This window comes from Pleurodeles waltl, chromosome 5, assembly GCF_031143425.1.
Source record: "Pleurodeles waltl isolate 20211129_DDA chromosome 5, aPleWal1.hap1.20221129, whole genome shotgun sequence".
Taxonomy (NCBI): Eukaryota; Metazoa; Chordata; class Amphibia; order Caudata; family Salamandridae; genus Pleurodeles; species Pleurodeles waltl.
Window position 1 is genome coordinate 1,638,570,459 of NC_090444.1, and position 21,165 is coordinate 1,638,591,623.

Below are 21,165 nucleotides of genomic sequence, written 5' to 3' on the forward strand. Positions count from 1 at the left end.
TAATTTTCACATTAGTTTTTATACAATTCTAAATATATATCAGGTTAAAACAGGAAAACATTACTATGGCATAAAACAGGAGTAAATTAAGTGTGTCAATCTACAAACCTGCTTTGGATGTCCCTGTGTTCTTTACGCAGGCCATCATTTACATTGCCTGATTTTAGGCACTACTTACACACTCCTCTGAGGATGCCCACAATGTCTTACTTCAGTGAGTGGTAAGTCCCAAGCACAATGATCTTCCAATTGAACCATTAGCTTGGGGACTTGAGGCTCAGCTCCTTGCCTGTGACAACAAGGAAAACGAACATGTGGTTAATGACTTGGCTCACAATTGCACACATCCAACAGAAATCATGTGCTAAAAGCAAGAAAAACAATTTCCTTAATTAAGGAAGTTTCCTGGAACTTGTATTAGCTGACTGCCAGTCAGTTAAACACATGAGCTGACCCTAAAGTGCAAAGGTGCTCTCAGCAAAATCGTCATCTTGTGTGGCTCTGTATGTTTTAGTAATCTAGAGTAACACAAATAAACGCAAGTCGCTGCCATGCGTTAATCTGCATTGGGAAGGTGTTCCATCGGTGGAGCACGGGTGTTCCTTGTATCCACCAATGAATTTTGGAACATTCCCACATTTACTAAGACTAGAAAACCTGGGAATGCATCAAAATGGTATGCCTTCCCACCAAAGGCATAATAAGGAGAAATATCTTTAAATTTCTTCGTTATTTCCTCTTTCTATGTGTGCTGCATCATGCAGCACACATAGAATGAAGAAAATGCCCCTGAGGATTGTATTTATGCAGGAAGGTGTCTCTTCCAGCACAAAAACAATCCTGCCTGTTATGCAGGCACCCTTTCACAATGGTGCAAGGGTGCCTAGATTGGCTTTAGGCTGCACTGCATGCACCAGCACAGAGAGAGCAAGAATGTGCCATATATTAATAAATAAGGCTCATTCCTGCTATCTCCATTTGATGCAGCACAACGTATCACTTCGTCTTACTGTGATGGGCCAAATAATAGTAAATCTGGGCCCTAGTTTTCCAGGAAACTCAAGAAAATACTGCAGCAAAAACATCCAATGGGACTATACATGACAAATACAGCTAATCCCAAAGTGATTTCCATGTTACAAGCCACATTTTACATTTCAATGACTCTTCCAGGAAGTTACTCTGAGGGATCATTGTTTCTCCAGCACATAGGCACAATGACTTCTCCATAGTTCTGCCTTTACCCACAGAGCAAACATGATTCTACAATCTATTCTCAGTGAGTCCATCAACAGCCCACCAGCACTTTGTCTCTAAATTATTGTAATCTTAAAGTGCCCGATCAGCCTGCTCACTAGATGGAATTCGATAGTACCATCTTCTTTTTGCATCTATTTCCCCCATCGTAAAGTTCCAGCAACATTGCTTTTCACCTCTATTTGAAGTGACCCCTTGTTTCTCGGGCCCCGTGATCCACAATTTAAGGCTTGGGGTAGTCAAATTATTGACATCTTCCTTACCTCTTGTAGGAAGTTGGCTCTGTATATACTATCTCAAAGTGAGAGATAGTGTTCACAGAGTCCAATGGTTCCCCTTAGAGGTTGATAGTGGCAATAAAAGATAATACTAATGCTCTATTTTGTGGTAGTGTGGTAGAGCAGTAGGCTTATCAGAGAGTGGTGTTCTGCATTTGTTGTACACACACACAGGCAATAAGTGAGAACACACACTCAAAGACTTAACTCCAGGCCAATAGGTATTGATATAGAAAAATATTATTTCTTAATTTATTTTAGAACCACAAGATTCAGAATTTAGGTAAGTACCTAAATTGTAAGGTACTTGACACAGGTAAGTATGGAACTTTGAATTAAAACAGTAATGTACACAGTTTTGGCAAAAATGGCAAATAGCTATTTTAAAAGTGGATAGCAAAAATCAACAGTTCCTGGGGGAGGTAAGAAATAGTTTGTTTCCCAGGCAAGTAAAGCACTTACAAATTCAGTCTCCTGGGCATAGGCAGCCCACCGTTGGGGGTTCAAGGCAACCCCAAACACCCAGCACCAGCAACACAGGGCTGATCAGGTGCAGAGGTCAAAGTAGGGCCCAAATAGCATAGGCGCCTATGGGGAACAGGGGTACTCCGGTTCCGGTCTGCAAGCAGCTAAGTCCTCGAGGAGCAGACCAGGGGGGGGTTTTGTAGAGCACGGGGGTCACAAACAGGCACACAAAATACACCCTCAGCGGCACAGGGGCGGCTGGGTGCAGTGTGTGAAGTAGGTGTCGGGATTCAGATAGGAATCAATGGAGAGACCAGGGGGTCATTCTGGTGATGCAAGCAGGGCACAGGGGGCTTCTCGGGCCAGCCATCGACTGGGCAAGGGGGGGCACCTGCTGGTCACTCCTGTACCGGTAGTTGGTTCCTCTCGGACCTGGGGGCTGAGGGTGCGGTGCCTCTTCCAGGCGTCGGGTTCCTTTGTTACCAGACAGTCGTGGTCAGGGGGAGCCTCTGGCTCCTCTCTGCAGGCGTCACTGTGGGGGTGCAGGGAGGTCGTCTCAGGGTGTCCACATCGTGGGAGTCGCCTTGGGGTTCTCTCTGCAGTGTTGGTTCTTCTGGACATGAGCCAGGGGTGTTGAGTGCAGAGTGTTGGGGACTCACGCTTCCGGAGTGAGGCTGGAGTCCCTTTAAAGATGGTTGCTTCTTGGTTTCGTGGACAGAGCCGCTGTCCACAGGAGTTTCTTGGTCCTTTGGGTGCAGGTCAGTCCTCTGAGTCCTCAGAGGTTGCTGGTCCCGCTGGATGCGTCGCTGTGCAGGTTCTTTTAGTCTGGAGACAGGCCAGTAGGGCTGGGGCCAAGTCAGTTGTCGTCTCCGTCATCTCTGCAGGGCTTTCAGGTCAGCAGTCCTTCTTGTTGTTGTAGGTTGCAGAAATCTGGTTTCCTGGGTTCAGGGTCACCCCTAAATACTCAATTTAGGGGGTGTTTAGGTCTGGGGGGCAGTAGCCAATGGCTACTGTCCTTGAGGGTGGCTGCACCCACTTTGTGCCTCCTCCCTCTGGGGAGGGGGGTACATTCCTAATCCTATTGGGGGAATCCTCCAAAACAAGATGGAGGATTTCTTAAGGCAGGGGTCACCTCAGCCGTGGAAACCTTAAGGGCGGTCCTGACTGGAGTGTGACTCCTCCTTGTTTTTCTCATTATCTCCTCCGGACTTGCCGCCAAAAGTAGGTGCTGTGTCCAGAGGGGCGGGCATCTCCACTAGCTGGCTCACCGCCAGGTGTTAAAGTTCCTGCAGGGGGAGGTGTGAAGCACCTCCACCCAGTACAGGCTTTTGTTCCTGGCCACAGAGCAACAAAGGCACCTACCCAGTGTGGCTAGAAACCCGTCTGGATGTGGCAGGCTGGCAGAAACTGGTCAGCCTAGCACTTGTAGTTGGACTGATATACAGGGGGCATCTCTAAGATGCAATCTGTGTGCATTTCTCAATAAATCCCACACTGGCATCAGTGTGGATTTATTGTGCTGAGAAGTTTGATATCAAACTTCCCAGTATTCAGTGAAGCCATTATGGAACTGTGGAGTTTGTGTTTGACAAACTCCCAGACCACTCTTTATGGCTACCCTGCACTTACAATGTCTAAGAATTGGCTTAGACACTGTAGGGGCATAGTGCTCATGCACCCATGCCCTCACCTGTGGTAAAGTACACCCTTCCTTAGGGCTGTAAGGCCTGCTAGAGGGGTGACATACCTATGCCACAGGCAGTGGGTTGTGATTCATGGCAATCTGAGGGGAGTGCCATGTCGACTTAGTCATTTTCTCCCCACCAGCACATACAAGCTGTGAGGCAGTGTGCATGTGCTGAGTGAGGGGTCCCCAGGGTGCATAATACATGCTGCAGCTCTTAGAGACCTTCCCTGGCCACAGGGCCCTTGGTACCAGGGGTACCATTTACAAGGGACTTATCTGTGTGCCAGGGCTGTGCCAATTGTGGAGACAAAGGTACAGTACAGGAACAGGAAAGAACACTGGTGCTGGGGCCTGGTTAGGAGGGTCCCAGCACACTTTCAATCATAACTAGTATCAACAAAAGGCAAAAAGTTAGGGGGTAACCATGCCAACAGTGGCATTTTCCTACACCTCTCTTTCCTTGACACATATGCATATAGGAGCATAGTCACAAAGGCATTTTGGAGTACAAAAAGCATTAGACCAGTAGTACTTTTTTGCATACTGTTACATGCCATTGTGAATGGTCCACAAAACATTCAAATATGAATAAAATGTAAATAATCTGAGAATATTCATATAGAATTAGCACAAACCAAAAGGACTGTGTGATCTTTGCAGTTTTACTAATAGAGAGTTGGACGATCTGGGAACAATTCAAAAGGGCACGTAAGAGTACCTGCAAAGAGCAGTCCTGTAGTACTACTTTCTGTAGCGTCTTCCCCAGCCGGAGTACCCACCAATAGCTATGCCACACACAGAGATGCATATTACAGGTCTGCATTTGTCTGTATGTAACTGTATACCCAACATTCTCAACCTGCATTCATTTCACTGTGTTCTATTCGTCACAGTTCCACAGGAGCCAAGAGGATTCTGGAATTCATAACTCACAAGACACTACACTTCTCATAAATGTTTTTGTGAATCATCCCTGTAGTTTGCAAATATACATCTGTTCGTGAATCAGGGGTAATTTGTTGAGGTGTAAATTACTTATCCACAGTGGACTTTTAGGAAGAAGTGGATGTGCCATATTATTTTCTAAGCTTCATAAGATATCTGGTAGGTTTTGATTTTAGCCAAATTAAAAGCAATAATTTATTAATGGCGCTCAATTGTGCTCCCAAAAATTGTATATTTACTGGTACCGTATTGTTACATTGGATGAGTGAGATTCTATCCATACCATGCCATAAAATGAATTCGCACTTGTCATTTATGGTCAAGTAGTATATGTATGATTTAGATAAATCCTATTTATACTATGCTTGTGCAGGATTAAAGGTCAATCGGCAAATTGTGAGAAAATAAAATATTTCGTATGATTTGCTCTTACTAAACCTTATTATAGAAGGGTTTTTTTACCAGCTTTACTCAAAATTCGTATATTTACTAGACAAAGATGATGAATTTAAAAAATCAAAAAATGAGTAGAAGTCTCACAATTTCACACACCCTTAATCCATGCTCAAGAAGTACTGAAAAAACCCTGATCTAGTTCACTCTCACTGGAGCTTGCTCGTGGGGAATGGCCAAATATGAGCGAGATCTCCAGTGCAAGTGAAGACAAACTGATTGGAAGCTTTTGAATAATTTACTATATATTTAATTAGCAAGTTTATTTTAATTACGGATGAGAATCTTGAACATCTCAATAAATATGGTGTTATTAAAAATGAACTCAGAAAGCCTTAACAATTACGCTTTTTTAATCTCTAAATTCATTTGGGGCCGCTTAATTTCACTATTTGCTTAATTGATTCCCATTTACGATCAGTAAACCTTATCTGATGAATTTCTTGTATGTATGTGATATGTCTATAGTGCAACTGTTGTGTTCACAATCTCTCACGCTGTGCTGTTTATGTCAGCATTTAACATTGCAGTTCGGAATGGGACTGCTGTGATAAGGTAGTTATGGACCACTCGTTTCATTTTTTCGTGTCTATTGCAACTCGTTTTCCTTTAAGGAAAACGGGCTGCAATAAAAAATAAAAAACTGCTTTATCAAAAAGCAGTCACAGACATGGTGGTCTGCTGTCTCCAGCAGGCCACCATCCCTGTGAGTGCTGCGAATCAGAAGGGGGTCGCAAATTGCGACCCACCTCATTAATATTAATGAGGTGGGTCTTTGCAACCCCCTTCCGATTCGCCGATGGTGTCAGGGACACCATCCTGCATCTGGGTTTGCGAGTCGCAAATTGCGAGTCGCTCAGACTCGCAATTTGCGAGTCGCAAACCCATACTTACGGACATCTGGCCCATAGTCTCACAGGAGTGCACTTCTTCGATTAAATTAATGTCATCACGCTTTAAGTGCTTCTGACGCTTACAGTGAGAAGTGCCGGTCTAGTTCTTCACGCAATGTCTCTACTTCGACTCATACAAGACTGTTGTTGAGGATTTGAAAAGGTCAGTCAACTCCTACTCTTACTGCTTCTATTTCTTGATGCCTGCCTGACAACTCGACTTGTTAAGGTAATAAATTATATGGCTTGGGATCTCTACTTTTATTTTTTATTTTCCATTTTTCTGCTCATTTCTTTGACAGTCCCTGGCACTTTTTCATAGTGCTAGTCCTAGGGTGAAGAGTGGACACTTAACTCGAAAGTGAACCAGTCCTTTGGTACTTGTGAGTATGTGCCTACAAGTGCATTGGAGCTACTATATTTTTGGGGGGCAGCAGGGATATTTATCATACTTATAGAACTTATACAATTTTCTTCTTCCGTTATTTTGCTGCAAACATACAGGAGTTATATTACACTTTAGGTAGACAATATTATATTATTTAGTACCCTTCACCACCATGAGTGCACAGTTTTTCTGGCACACAGGGGGTGGGGTGTTCCATTTATGAAATGGCTGGAACGGAAGGCTTTTTTCTCAAACTATATTGATATGGTGGATGATCGAGGTAAAATGCCTCCTGCAACAGAAGAAACATACCTTTTTACATTGCATAGGTCCAGAAGGAGTAAAAGCATATGATCAAATGACTAAGAAGACTGGTGGGGTGAGGGATGGAAATGTCTTTGATCGTGCCATTGGTGATTTTGATCATTATTCTTCTCCTAAGGTTTGTATTGGTATAGTGAGATAAAACATTTTCCACAGGAATTGTGTAGCAGCACCACGAACATTATCCCTTGATTGCAAGTTCAGAACTCTACAAGAGGATCTGATTAGAGACCAAGTTGTTATGCATGTGAAAGATGCATCTGTACAAGAGAGACTGTGAGTCAATGGATATTTCCAGAAAAGGTTGTATCCAGAAAATGGATATAAATGACAGGGAAAGTTTAAAGAGTAGATTAAAGATGAATCAAAAGAAGTCTTGAGGTGTTTTCGATGCAGCAGCAAGTTATATTCAGCTAATAACAAGTCATATCCAGCATTAGAACAAAAGTGTTTAAATTGTGGCATGATTGGTCATTTCTCTAAAGTATGTAGGAGAAAAAGAAACAAAGAATTAGGTGTGTGGATGAAGATGATGCAAGTAATGATGAAAAATACATGTTTGATACACAGGAAGATGACAGATTTGGTCTAAATATTGAGGATAGTGAACACAATATTTTGAATGTGAATGATACCATGAGTAAGAGGAAATCTTTATGTGACATGACCATCGGAGGGATGAATATACAAATATATGCTCACTCAGGATCTCCGTATTCCACTATAAATGAGAATGTGTGGAAATCTAATTTTGTTGAAAAACTAGGCAGTGTATTAGAAGAACCAGATCTATCCCCTTAAGGGTATTCAGGTGAAAAAATTGATATGTTAGGGTTTCGCAAATTAGTATTCAGATTCAAGAACCAAGAGAGTGTTTGCAAACTGTACGCAGCAGAAAAAGGACCTTCCGTTCTGGGGCGGTTGGTATGATATTGAATCCAAATAGCCCTGAACCGGTAATGGTGCTTGGAGATAGTGAATGTACTGGTCATGTTATGCCTAAAAAAATCCTAGGGTTTTCAGTGAGAAGAGTGGGAAATTTATCAATTTTGAACACAAGACAGTGTTCAAAAAGATGCATACCCCAAATATTTTTAAGGCAAGGAACATTCCCATGACTTTCAGGAAAAAGTTGAAAAAGAATTGGACAAACACTACACTGCATTAATTTCCGCTGTATGTTGCTATCAATATTAAGAGAATGCCTTTTTGTCTGGCAAAGGCTGCTGCCATGTTTCGAAGACTAATGCATTCATGATTTGGTAAACTAAACAATGCCAAGTATTTTCAAGATGACATAGTGATTTGTGGGAAAGACAAAACAGAACATGACCACCTGTTAGAAAGTGTGTTGAGAATTCTAGACACAAGGGGTTTAACAGTGAAATTTTCCAAGTGTAAATTTGCTGTACAATCTGTGACTTATTTAGGTCATGTATTGAGTGTGGATGATGTGAAACCCAAACTAGAATTAATAGAGGCAATGCAATTGGCACCTGTACCTACCAGTTAGGATGACGTGAGGTCTTTCCTAGGTCTTACGGAATTTTATGCTAAGTGCATCAGAAATGTTTCTCGTAGGACGTTCTATGTAAGACAATTACTCAAGAATAAGAATAAATTCAACTGGTGCAAGATGTGTGATAGAGATTTTTGTACATATAAAACATGCAATTGCTAAAGCTACTGCTTTGTCTGCATTTGATCCTGAAAACCAAGCTGTCAGTCAAAAATGGTTTCTGGTGTCCTGGCATAGATATTTATGTAGAATGCGTGGTAAGAAACTGCATTACTTGTGCCAATGCTGATAAATCTATGAAGACCTTCAGGCCTAATATGGTCGAACCTTGTATTCCAAAGAATCTGTGGGAAACCATTGCAGTAGATATTATGGGTCCTGTCGGCAGCAAGTCTAAGTATTTCATTTCAGCTATGAATCTTTCTGATAGGTGGGCTGTTATTAAGATAGTAGACAAAGTAGACACATATGCTGTCTTACATTTTTTCAACAGTATTTTAATGGAAGAAGTTACTCCAGTTCAAATGATTACATATAATGGTGTACAATTACTTTTAGTAAAAGCAAAAACCTACTTTCAGAGAGTAGGCATAAAACATTACACTACATTCCTATATAATCATAGTGGGAATGGCATGATTGAGCGTACTCAAGGGTGCCATTCAGTCTGTAGGGTTTGAAAATGATGAGTGAAAGTTGCAAATTCACAAGACTGTATGGATGTATTGTACCACTATTAATGAAATGACAGGGTGCACCCTTTTTGAAATAATGAGGGGAAGAAAAGCTAGGACTAAACGAAATCCTTCATAGTTGGTGGAATATTGTACTGTTAGTATGGATTTGGAAACTAAGACAGAGAATAAAAGATACTCTGGAGCGGGAGCAGGGCTCCAGATGCCACGATCGGAGGCCCTACCCCTGGATAGCAATAAACTGGATGCCATGCTGGAAGCTGTGGAGCGCATAGGCACCTCTTTAGATCAAGCTCGGACCTTGTTAGAGGGCAAAATTGATAAAGTGGCTAGTGATCTCACCCTCCTGCACGCAGACCACCGCAAACTAGCGGATAAAACCCGCACACTAGAAGGCCAGCTCCAGGACTTAACACCTAAGATGGACTGGCTAGAGACTTTGCTGCAAAACGCGCTGGACCGGGTAGGGATCCTGGAGCACTGTGTAGAAGATGAAGAAGACCGCATCAGATGGAACAACATCAGAGTCGTAGGTCTACCAGAAGGTGCGGAGGGCCCAAACACGGTTGCCTTAGCTGAATCCTGGCTTCAGGAGCTGATGCCGGAGGCTCGTTGACGCCCTTCTTTTCAGTTGAACGAGCCCACAGGGTTCCTACCAGGGCCCGCCCGCCGGGCGCTCGGCGGTGCACTTTCCTTCTCCGGCTCTTACATTATGCAGACAGAGATATTATACTGTGAGCAGTAAGAACACTCCCCGCAATCCAAGTGCACAACAATCCAGTTATGATATTTCCGGACTACACCATTGCCATACAAAGAGAGAGTGCATCCTTCTTGCCAGTTAAGCGCAAACTCCGCGTCCTCAATATGTCATATTCCCTTCTCTTCCCGACCAAGCTGCGCGTAGTAGCTGATGATAAAACGCATTTCTTCAGCAAGCCAGAGGCAGCTTGGGACTGGCTGGAGTCTTCAGAACTGGTTAGTCAATGAGACCCCGGCATAGCTAAGCCAGAGGCCCAGAACCTACAACCCCGTAAATGGAGACATTGTAAAAGGCGGGTGGCTGCCTTGGGAGAGGTGCGACACGCTCCCGACCTGGAACAAATTAGCAGCCATCAGTATCCTTTCAACTGCCTCGGATGGAGAAGGGGACCTCACTAACTCTAATGGAGATGAGGGCTCCTCCTTCGAGATGTCCTCTGAACTTGGGTCATCCCACCGTCCAGCGGTGGCACCTCAGACAGTGGAAGAATTACTCTGACTCTACCCAATTGTCATGCAATTCACTGTTAAGAAGTCAGTGGTAAAGTTAAATGTTAAATGTACTACTCAAATAGTCATGCTGATGCACCACATGTCTCAATCTTGCTCGTGACCGCGCATGTGGTCTGCCGCTGCTGACCCTGCTTTTATGGATGGCGGGCCGTGAGCCTCTGGGCATCGCGCTGCCATATGTCACCTACAATACATGCTACATTCTGCCGCTGTTAACTCCCAGCGCTTATGCTGTTATAGGGGTTGCGGTCCAGCTCTTATCGCATATCACCCACCTCGCCTACCCCACTCTTCCACTAGAGGTGTCCTTTTCCTTGTATTGGTTCCGCTAAATAGGGGTATTGCTTAGTTTGGGCAGACACCAGTTGTCCCTCTCCTCTAATGGCATTCACTTATGTTACTATTGGGCCTGTTACTGCTCCTAAGTTGTTTTTGTTTTTCTTTGTATGGAGCCTGCGTTCGCCCTGCCCGCTGCCCCATTGGGGCCCAGCTGCTAGTCCAGTGGTACTCCCTGTCTCTGGGATGGCAGCTCTGGAACACTATCTACCTACTGATCCACCATGAACCCTTTCAATCTCCTCACGTGGAATGTGTGAGGCATACATACGCGAGCACACATATATTTCATATATTCATATCTTTAAAGGCATTTAATTAATATAGAGTTCCTGCAGGAGACCCACCTTGCGCAACCTGAGGTGGCTAGATTTAAACGGCGCTCTCCGGGACAGCTTTATGCAACAGGTTTCTCCTCTTATGCCATAGGGCCACTTATTTGGATGAAACCAGGCACCCCCTTTGTTGCTGAAGATCATATAGTGGATGCGCAGGGGCGATAAGTACTGGTGCGAGGGCGCCTTGCTGGCCGTGCAGTGATGATGGGGTCTATATATGCTGCAAATACAGATCAAGCTTCTTTCCTACACATTATCCAACCTCCTTTCTCGCTGCAGTGATCTCCCTGGTTATTAGGGGGTGACTTTAATTGCATCCTAGACCCTTCTGTAGACCGTTCCTTCCCGCCGTTACCCACTGCACCTGCAGTTACAGCTGCACATGCGCTACGCAGCTGGCTCCAACACTGGCAATTAGTAGATGTGGGGCGCCAGTGTCATCCTACGACTAGGGTCTACTAGTTCTTTTCTGACCCACACCAACTACATGTCCGTCTTGACAGGATAATATGTACCACTAACTTAAATCCTACAATATTGTGGTCCAACTATTTGGGCCGTACTCACTCGGATCACAATCCACAGCTTCTAAAACTGGGATGGGATGCATCTCACCCAAGTATACCCACTTGGCGAATCCGCCCGGAGCTCTTAGAGGATGCAGTTTTTAGGGCATTGCTGGACAAGGCAATTCCTGAATACTTTGAACATAATATGGGCACAGCATCCTCCAGACTAGTTGAATGGGAAGCATTTAAGGTCTTCATCAGAGGTCATTGTATGGGCACACAGTAGAACTTGCGGAGGTCCATTGAGAGCGATTTGACCAAAGTGGAGAGGTCCCTGATGAGATATGAGTGTAGAAATTCCCACCCCGCATCAGACTCGCAACAGCTAGCAAATGCCAGAGCAGAACGCATTTCCTCACTAGAGAGATTGTGCTGTTTTAACTATGCAGCTCACTCGGCTCGCACACATGCCATTGCTGATTGCTCAGGCAAATTGCTGGCGTGGCTTATTCGTCAAGGCCAAGACTGAGGTCCTATTATGGAACTCTGGAGATTCACTGTGAATTTACTAAGCATTATCAGTCGCTTTACCGTCCCACGGTGACAACAGATCTAGAGGAAAGAGCGGACTTTTTCTCATTACTTACCTTACCCCAATTGACGGATGACCAGCAAGAAGAGCTGGAGGCGCCCCTAACATTGGCTGAAGTCTATGATAGTATACAAGCCTTATCAGCAGGCAAAACCTCAGGCCCAGGCGGTCTCCCGTCGGACCTTTATAAGACCTTCTCTGCAACACTTGCACCTCGTCTGCTCTGTCTTTATGAGCAAGCACTGCAGGAGGCATCCCTACCAGTTTTGCAGTGTGAGGCGCTACTGGTATCGCTCCCTAAGCCGGGCAAGGACCCATCTGAGCTGGGCTCCTAAAGGCCACTGGTGATGCTCAATACTGACTACAGAATCCTGGCCAGGGTTCTGGCAATGCGTTTGCCACCTCTGGTCCCGCAACTAGTGCACTCGGATGAGAACGGCTTTGTGCCAGCGCGGGACACTTCGCACAATATCAGGCACCTATTCAGAGTCATGAAATACTCAACGCGGGCTTGGCCTCGTGCAGGATGTCTAGTGCTTGACCTGGAGAAGGCCTCTGATTCCTTGGAATGGTTTTATCTGTTTGAGTCGCTGCACCAATTTGGTATGGGCCCACAGTTCCTACGCATGGTCCGGCTGCTGTATACCCGGCCTCGGTCCAGGGCTAAAGTTGGCACAATCATATCTGATCCGATAGAGGTGGGCAGGGGTACTAGACAGGGCTGCCCTCTCTCTCCATTACTGTTTTCTCTGGCAATGGAGCCTCTGGCTGTGGAGTTCCTCAGGGCCGGAGGGGCATCCCATTGGGGGACGGACTACACACCATATCTTTATATGCAGATGATCTTCTTTTGTATTTCAGAGACATTGGTAACGTCTTCCCCTTTGATCCAGGACTGCCATATCCGGGACTGCGACTTTCTGGAACTGATGTCCCCTGGCAGCACAGGACGTTCCGCTATCTGGGCATACAGGTATTTCACAAGGAGAGGGACCTTCACGATGGCAATCTTCTCAGAGCAGTGTCATCCATCCGATCTCAGATGACCTTCTGGCAAACACTGCCGCTTTCGGTAGTCGGCAGGATCGCCCTCCTGAAAATGGTGGTGCTTCCTTGCCTTCTATAATACTTCTCCAATTTGCCCTACTATGTTCCAGCCAGCTACTTCTGTGAATTGGAACCTAGAATGCGGGAATTTATCTAGAACAAAAGTCGTTGCAGAGATGCGTTAAAAAAAACTCTACTTACCCCTGACCCAAGGTGGCCTCTCGGTGCTGAATATGGAGCATTATTACTTGGCCTCTCAGTTTCAGTGGGTGGCGTGTTGGCTGGCAGGCCTTCAGCTTGCCGACAATGCAACAAATTCCCTACCCTGGACACTGACTCAGATTTTGCACCTCTTCCACCCCCTTACAATGTCACGGTCCCCTGCGGAACTATTACTGAATGTGGCTCACCATTGTTACCGTAGGTCTCTGCTCCTCATAGGCAACAGTATTCCCTGGGCACCAGCTTTGGCATTGGTGGGTATGCAGTGCCGTGCACAGCTCACAACTGCAGCTGAACTGGGGCCTTGGCACGCAGCTGATCTGCACACTCTGGGTGATCTTTATAGTGAGGGTGGGCTTATTCCGTTCAGTGAGCTCTTGGCGGAGATGGGACTGCCACCGTGGGCAGTTTATGTTGTACAATTCATTGCTGATGGCGCTATCGCGCAGATGGGGAGATATGACATTTGAACCCCCCACACACTTACTAGTGCAATACATACAAGTTATGGGGCAAGGTAGATATGTGATACGGTGGTTCACTGATGCGCTTAGAACACATACGCTAAATACCCACACTGCTTTGCTTGCCAACTGGGAGGGTGATCTGGCGGAACCTTTCACTGAAGCCACATGGTCAATGGCACTATCCAGCCATACTAATGTCCCCCACAATTCCAGATTCCACCTTATTCAATTTTATATTCTTCACAGAGCTTATCTCTCGCCAGCCTGCATTAACAGATACTTTATTCGTGTGGACACAGCTTGCCCTCGCTGCAACTTAATAGGGGTGGACTTCCTTCACATACTCTGGTCTTGTCCTTCCTTAAACATTTACTGGCATGGAATCACATCATCCTATCAAAACACACATCACGTCCACTGCTGTTGGGTTGGGGCTCATGTCTCCTGGGTCTCTTCCCGAAAACCAAAAAGCGAAAAGCATTCACAAGATTCCTGGACTTGGGACTTCTGACAGCCAAGCGACTCATCAATAAAAGGTGGAAAGCCAGTGAGCCCCCTTCAGTGCAAGCCTGGAAACGCTCCTTTCTGATATGGGCGGAGGCAGAGGGGGTTGCACTGCGACGGGAAGATGATATAGGCATGTGTAAATATCCCCTGTCTGCTAGCTGGGATGAGATGTTGACCCATTTGCATAGGGCAGAGCATGGCATAGACGCTGATGATGCAGTTCCACATGATACCAAGCTAGTCCTGGCTTAGTCAATCTACATGCTACAATTGCTAACTGGTCAATTTATGGCATATTTTCTCACATAGGCTCCTAGCGTTTCAGCTAAATTGACATTAGCCCATTTATCTATTGTGCCTTGGACACGGGTAGTGATATAGTAACGCAGCCACAATGGGAGGCCCCTGGGCAGTGGAGTTGGGGGACGACATGAATGGGCTCTAAATTTTGTTTCTCCTGTTTTATATAATTATTTTCTTATTGTTGCTGAATCCACAAGTTTATTGATAACTTCCTGAACAGGAGACCTCATTTATGCCAGAATTGTGCAGACATTGGGTTTTCTGGGAGTGGTTCACAGTATATATGTAGCTACCACTTGCATTATGCTGATTTCCAGTGCATTTTTGTTTATCTGTCATTTCAATAAGGCTGTGCAGATTGTCAACACCACTATTCCTTTTTGAACCAAACGCATCTTTTTGAACCAACTCCCTCAAGGAGTTCAAATGTATAGATTGTGTAGGTACTATATGTGTTTGAAGAATGTCATTGCCAAATGAACCTTAAAAGGCTAGACATATTTAAACATTGCCAATTTAATAGAATAAGTGCAAAAAAATTGGATAGGGGCCCGATGATTTTTTTTTCCCACTGGGGGGACGCAGCATTAAAGAGTTTGAAGACCACTGGTATAGAATCATTGCCTGGATGACTGATGATAATACTGTTCAAGTTTTTTAATATTGTTTTACCCTACTTTGTATGCTTTTTAATTACTTTAGTGTAAGTTAGATACTTAATTTGTATATATTATTATATTTCCCTTACAGCTTATAGTTCATTTTCCCTATATATAATTATCTTTGTAGTGTTTATTGTATTTAACTTTTGTGTTTTTTATAAAACAGGGAGATGTGTTGTGTTCATAATCTCTCACGCTTTACTGCCTATGTCAGCACTCTTCTTCCCAGTTTGGAATGGGAGTGCCGTGATAAGTCAGTTGCTGCGATGATCTGAAAGAGATAGGACGTATTGTACAGGTGGTGCTGCTATGGAATAAACGTATTTCTACCATCTATTTGCACACCCCTGACTGTACAGCAACCTTAGGCAAACGACAGCAGAGTACTGTACATGGTCAAAGACAAAGCAGTAAGACAATGATTGATCGGAGAGGAAGTTGGGTCGTGGACAGTTAATGCATTTTGATATAGCATTATTTAAAGATGTGAGACAGAAAATGTATGGTAGTAGAAGTAAGAAGAATGAGGTAGAATCAAGACTATCCAGCCCAAGTATTCAGCAATCCCAACATTTGTCAGAACCAGCTGGAGGCTTCTGAGAAAAACCTTTGGAACCAGCACTTATATTTTTTTTTACAAATTAAACACTGACTATGGTTGAATCATTGAGTGCTGCCATCTTCCTTGACAATGGAATGCCACGTCAAGGACCAAATTGTCATTTCAGAGCTGATCATAATTAATGTCTGTATGTTTACCCTCTTCCTTAGGATGTTTTTTTCTAAGTCTAAGTGCATTGGGAATTTTTTTCCTTGCGCAGATGCTCCAAAAGAGTTTCCAGCACAATTTTGCTAAACGTTGGTCAGCAAGCAATTTTTATTTCTAACAGTTAGAAATCTGTTTCTAAATTTTGACTCGTCATTTTTAAATAGATACTTAGCAACTTTCTTCACTTCATTTTTCCACCCTGCCACTTACAAAGTGATTCTCAGACGTATAGTTTGACTGTGAATCTACCTAGAATGAACAGCAGAAAAAAGAAAAATTATAAACATTATACCAACATTAGCCATACACAGTAGATATGGACAAATCCTACAGGTTCAAACCTTAGTGTTACTACTCACTTTAATTGAGAACATAGGTTCAAAATGGTTACACCATGTTACATGCTCAGGTCTCATGCTGGAGTAGTGGTTGTGAGAAAAGGGCTTTTACAGATTCACCGCCACTTTTTGGCCCAATTTTTGACTATTAGGTACTGGTGTAATGAGTCTGAGAGTCCATTGAGATCTGCTACCTGGACACCAGTGCCAATGCTCTGATCCTTGAAAGTGTATGTTTAATTGGCTTACAACCAATTGGCATACATTAGCTTACTTTATAAGTCCCTAGTATCTAGTACCGGGATCCCCCTGTGCTTGTAAATTAAAGCGTCTCTCATGGATTGCAGCACTTATTATGTCACCATGAGTGTGACAACGTAAAACAAGTCTCCCAGCTTGCCACTGCACACTGGTGAAGTATTTTTAAACTGTGAACTAAACTTATTCATTTAAACTCCTAACAAAGGCCAGCCCTTCTTTGTTGATCTATATAAATCACACTTAAGGTAGGCCTGTCAAGCTCCATGTCAGGGTGCTGTATATTAAAAAGTAGGATATGTGTTTTTATGTGTTCTAACAGTAAAACTCCCAAATTGTTGTTTTTACAGTGGAAAAGATGGTAGCGCCATTTGCAAGCACAAGGGTACATGCTTACCACTCAGCTGTGCACATTTCTGAATGGGACCACTAAAGGTGGTACTTCAAGGTATCAAAAGAAACGCTGCATTAATCCCGACTTGATGCCCAAGTCGAATTTCATGTAACCTTTAAGTAAAGGGCAATTTTAGAAAGTTGTCACTTTGTTGCCTGAGTTTTCTAAAGGCTATTTATAATTGCTGGCCATGAGACAGCCATCTGCCCTCCCTGAAACGACACAATAGAGACCTACTATTGGAAGAGTTGTTACTCCTCCCCGGCAGAAAGTCAGACAGGATTTGATCCCAAAAAGAGAGCTTCAAACGGGAAGCCGCCTTTGAAGGGCAAATAGTGGACACACATGAGAGAGGCTGATGTTTTGCTCTGGTAGATTGGTTGACATGAGGGATAGAGAGAGGGAAACAGTTTCTAAACCAATTTTCCTGTGGGCATGTAGCCTTTAGGTAGGCTCACTACTAAGGCGGCTATGAAGCTCCACAAACCACAAGAAGAGTTCTGCCATCTTGAGAAAGGGCACAATATTGCCCCTGGGTTAGCTAGGTGCCACACATTGCTGGAAGGCATCAGGCAGGATGGTACCTGGTATATCAGTAGCTAGTAGTCTCCGAATCCCCTAAGGGTACGTTGTGGGCATAAAAGTGACACCCCTGGCACTCAGACCTCAGATCATGTCTGTACTGGAGAGAGGACAGAAGAATGACTGCCCTGTTGTTTCCTGGTCCTGGCAAAGAGCGGCTACACGAACGACTGGGCTGCACCTGCTGATCCTTGGGCTAGCAAAGAGAGGTTTGTGCCTGTTGTGTACTGATATGGGGACCTGCTTGAGTAAAATTGTCCCTGAGCCCTACACAGAAGAAGTGAACTCAAAGAGCCTGTTGGCTGACTTCATGTTACAGCTCCAGGGCCACAAAAGTTGAAGAAGCCGCTTTGGCAGCCACAATCGCTTAATCACCACTGACTGCCAAATTGTATCCCTGGAAACCGAGTCCTGACACTCAAACGTTCCAACAGGAGAATCATTGGAGTGCAGTTTTGTCACCCAAGTTAGACACTAGCCTCAGTTAAAGTGAACCACTGATTTTGCAGTGAACAGAGACCAATAGACCAGCATCACGTGGTTTTTGGCTGTCCTTCACCTAGCCCTGAGGCAAAAGTCACCCTTCAGTGTTTGTAGACCAAGGATTAGCATCCACAGCATCATCAACATCTTCAGCATCCTGTATACCTTGTATCTGGATCACTCCATTGATGTCTATGGTGGTTCGTCCATTGAGCCTGGAACTGAACTGGAGACTGGTTTGACTGCAAGGAAACTGCCCTGCTAAGCCTACTAGTCTCTGTGACTTGCTACAAGCAGGAGTTGGTTGCCCAAAGCGGCTGAAGTAACCGAACACAACATTACAAAAGTTCTCCAAAGTTTTTAAGTGGCCACTAACTGCGGTAGTTGCCAGTGCTTGTTTGTGATTAGAGTGATAAAGAAGTGATTTATGATTTAATTAATCGTTTCTGCCTCAGAAATCCTCTGGTATATTTGGTTAATTTTGGTTAAAATTCATAAAAATAAGATATATTTCTGAAATTTGGTGTTGAATTTCCTTTGCGTCATTTTTCTTTTAATTCAATTGCTTTGGTACTTTTAAAGGCTTTGTACTTATTCCTTTGCTAAAGCCTGACTCCTTGAAGCCACACTTACCCAGGGCTGAGACACGTTTTTATAAACAAACCTGACTGGACCCAGATGGGTTTGTGAGTTTATTACACAGTGAGATCGCACAACCATACCATATAATAAGCCACATCCTTACAGTGGTAATATAATCGAAATATTTATCATTGTAGATAATAAAATGCTTCCATTCAAGTCACGAAATAAAAACCATAGCAGTGAGTGTCCTCTAATAACAAGGAAACCAAATGAGCAATATACTTACTGAACTCAACATAATACACTCACCAAATATTAGCATTATCTGTATTTTAAAAATGAAATAATTTTGTTCAAATCAACATTTTGATTTTGCAATAATGAACTCAAATTATTCAAATAGATGCTTGCCATGTTCTTAAAACCAGTATTTTTGTCCTGAAACATCAATTTTTCATTTTTAGTAAGTGCACATTTGGCATTGACATCACATTGCTATTTTCACCAAATACTGATATGCACAGATGTCAAACATTAATAGATTCAGGCCCATATTCAAGAGGGCCTAGCGCCTCCTTGCGCCACATTAGAGTAATTTGTTTTTACTTTAATGTGGCCCAACCCTGTCAAAATCGCCACACCAGATTTACAAAGTGGGGCAATGCATGCATTGCGGCTCTTTGTAACCCCTTGTGCCTCATTATACCTGAGGCAGGCATAATGTATGCAAGCAGTGTGTTGCCCCATTAGGGGGACTGCAAAAATGGTGCAGTGGAATCTGGGAGATTCCATTGCATCATTTTTTGCTACTACTTTTAAAGCCTGCACAGAGCAGGCATTAAAAGGGGGCATACCATTGCTTTCAATTGGCCCCTATGTATTGTGCAGGATTAGAGCAAAAATGTTGGCGCTAATCCTACACAGTACATAAATAGTGTGAAAAATTGTGACGCTATTGTCCCTACCATGTGCCGTGGTGTGCCGTATATTAAATACGGCACACACATGGTGGTGGTAGGGGGGTGCTAAGTGCCGCAAGATTCATTAATCAGGCCCTCATTCTTTACTATTTATCATCCTCAACACATGGCAAGCATGCAAACACCATTTGCCATATTTGCATATTCAAAGAAGGATGCCTGTATAAGGAACTTTAAAAAAATCATAACCTAATTGTGTAGTCCAAAATGCACATTCTCTTGCATCACCCTTTGGAAAGACCCCTGTGATGCGCTGGCAAGCCCCTATATTTTCAAAGAAAATATATGTAAAATGTTCTCTTTGAACAACTCTCATGGTGAATTCCTACCTCCGCCTCCATCACCCAAGAAACACACAAAGACTAGCAACCTCCTTCAAGCAAACAATTTTTAAAAACTCATCAAGGCCAGTAGAACTGCTAAGGAACATTCAGTCAGATTTGGAGTGGAAACAATGGGATTTTTATTTCAGCGGACGTGATATCCGTCACCGTAGTCATGGAGTAACCCCTCCGTCAAACTCTAAAGCAGGCCCATTGTCTACAAAAAATTGTCAATATGCCTCTACTACTAGATGTCTCCTCCACCTTCGAGGTTGCATCACTGCAGCTTAATATATAGAGATTTAACCTCAACAGACCACTCCAGTTTCAACCAATCTCCAAAGGGTCCTTCCTGGGCAGACTCATACAAATTTTAGACTATGCCCAAATGCCTTCTTTCCTCAAGGATAATGGCCCTTTTACAGGTTACTAAATAATATTCTACACAGGGAAGGACATAAAAACCACCTTCATCACCATCGGAAATGATCTAAAGAACATTCAGCCAGATTTAGAGTGGGTATAATGGGATTTATATTTCGGCGGATGTGATATCCGTCACCGTTGTCATCGAGTAACCCTTCCGTCAAACTCTAAAGCAAGCCCATTGCTAACAAAAAAGTGTCACTATGCCTCAACTACTAGATGTCTCCTCCACCTTCTGCATTGCATCGCTGCAGCTTAATATAGAGATGTAGAGACAGTGAAGTCCATGATGCTGTCTTGGACTGGGTTTCAATCGCCAATGCCTAAACATCCAATGTTTTATTGTTCTGCCTTTCTGCTGTGCTCCATTAAATGCAGTAACTAGTGTTCCATTGAGTTCCACCTGCTCTCCTCCATTCATTAATGCACACTTCAGTCCTCTTCCAAACCTTATCAAACCTATCAACCTTACCTGGTACCTCTATGCTGACATTTCTCAGGTCATCGAAAAGGTTGAAAATAATTCAAACCTGGAGTCATGTTCTTTAAGCCAGTGCCTGTAAGCAGTTGACTACTGGATGCTACTAAAGTACCTTAATCTTCACCAATCAAAAACAGATATTCTCATGTCTGGAGATGGGCAAAATCTCACCCACCTGCATCTGGCACAGACACCCAAACACCTCCAACTACCTCGACTGAAGTGGGAAAACTGAATGTGATCAGTGAGTCCAACCTGCCCTTAGCTTCACGGGTAAATGAAGTGACAAAAAACACCTCCTATTCTATACAAAGTCTGCGTGCATCTTTTCAGATATGGGGTTCTCTTGTAAGGTGTAGACGAGTATTACAAAAAGGCTCACTA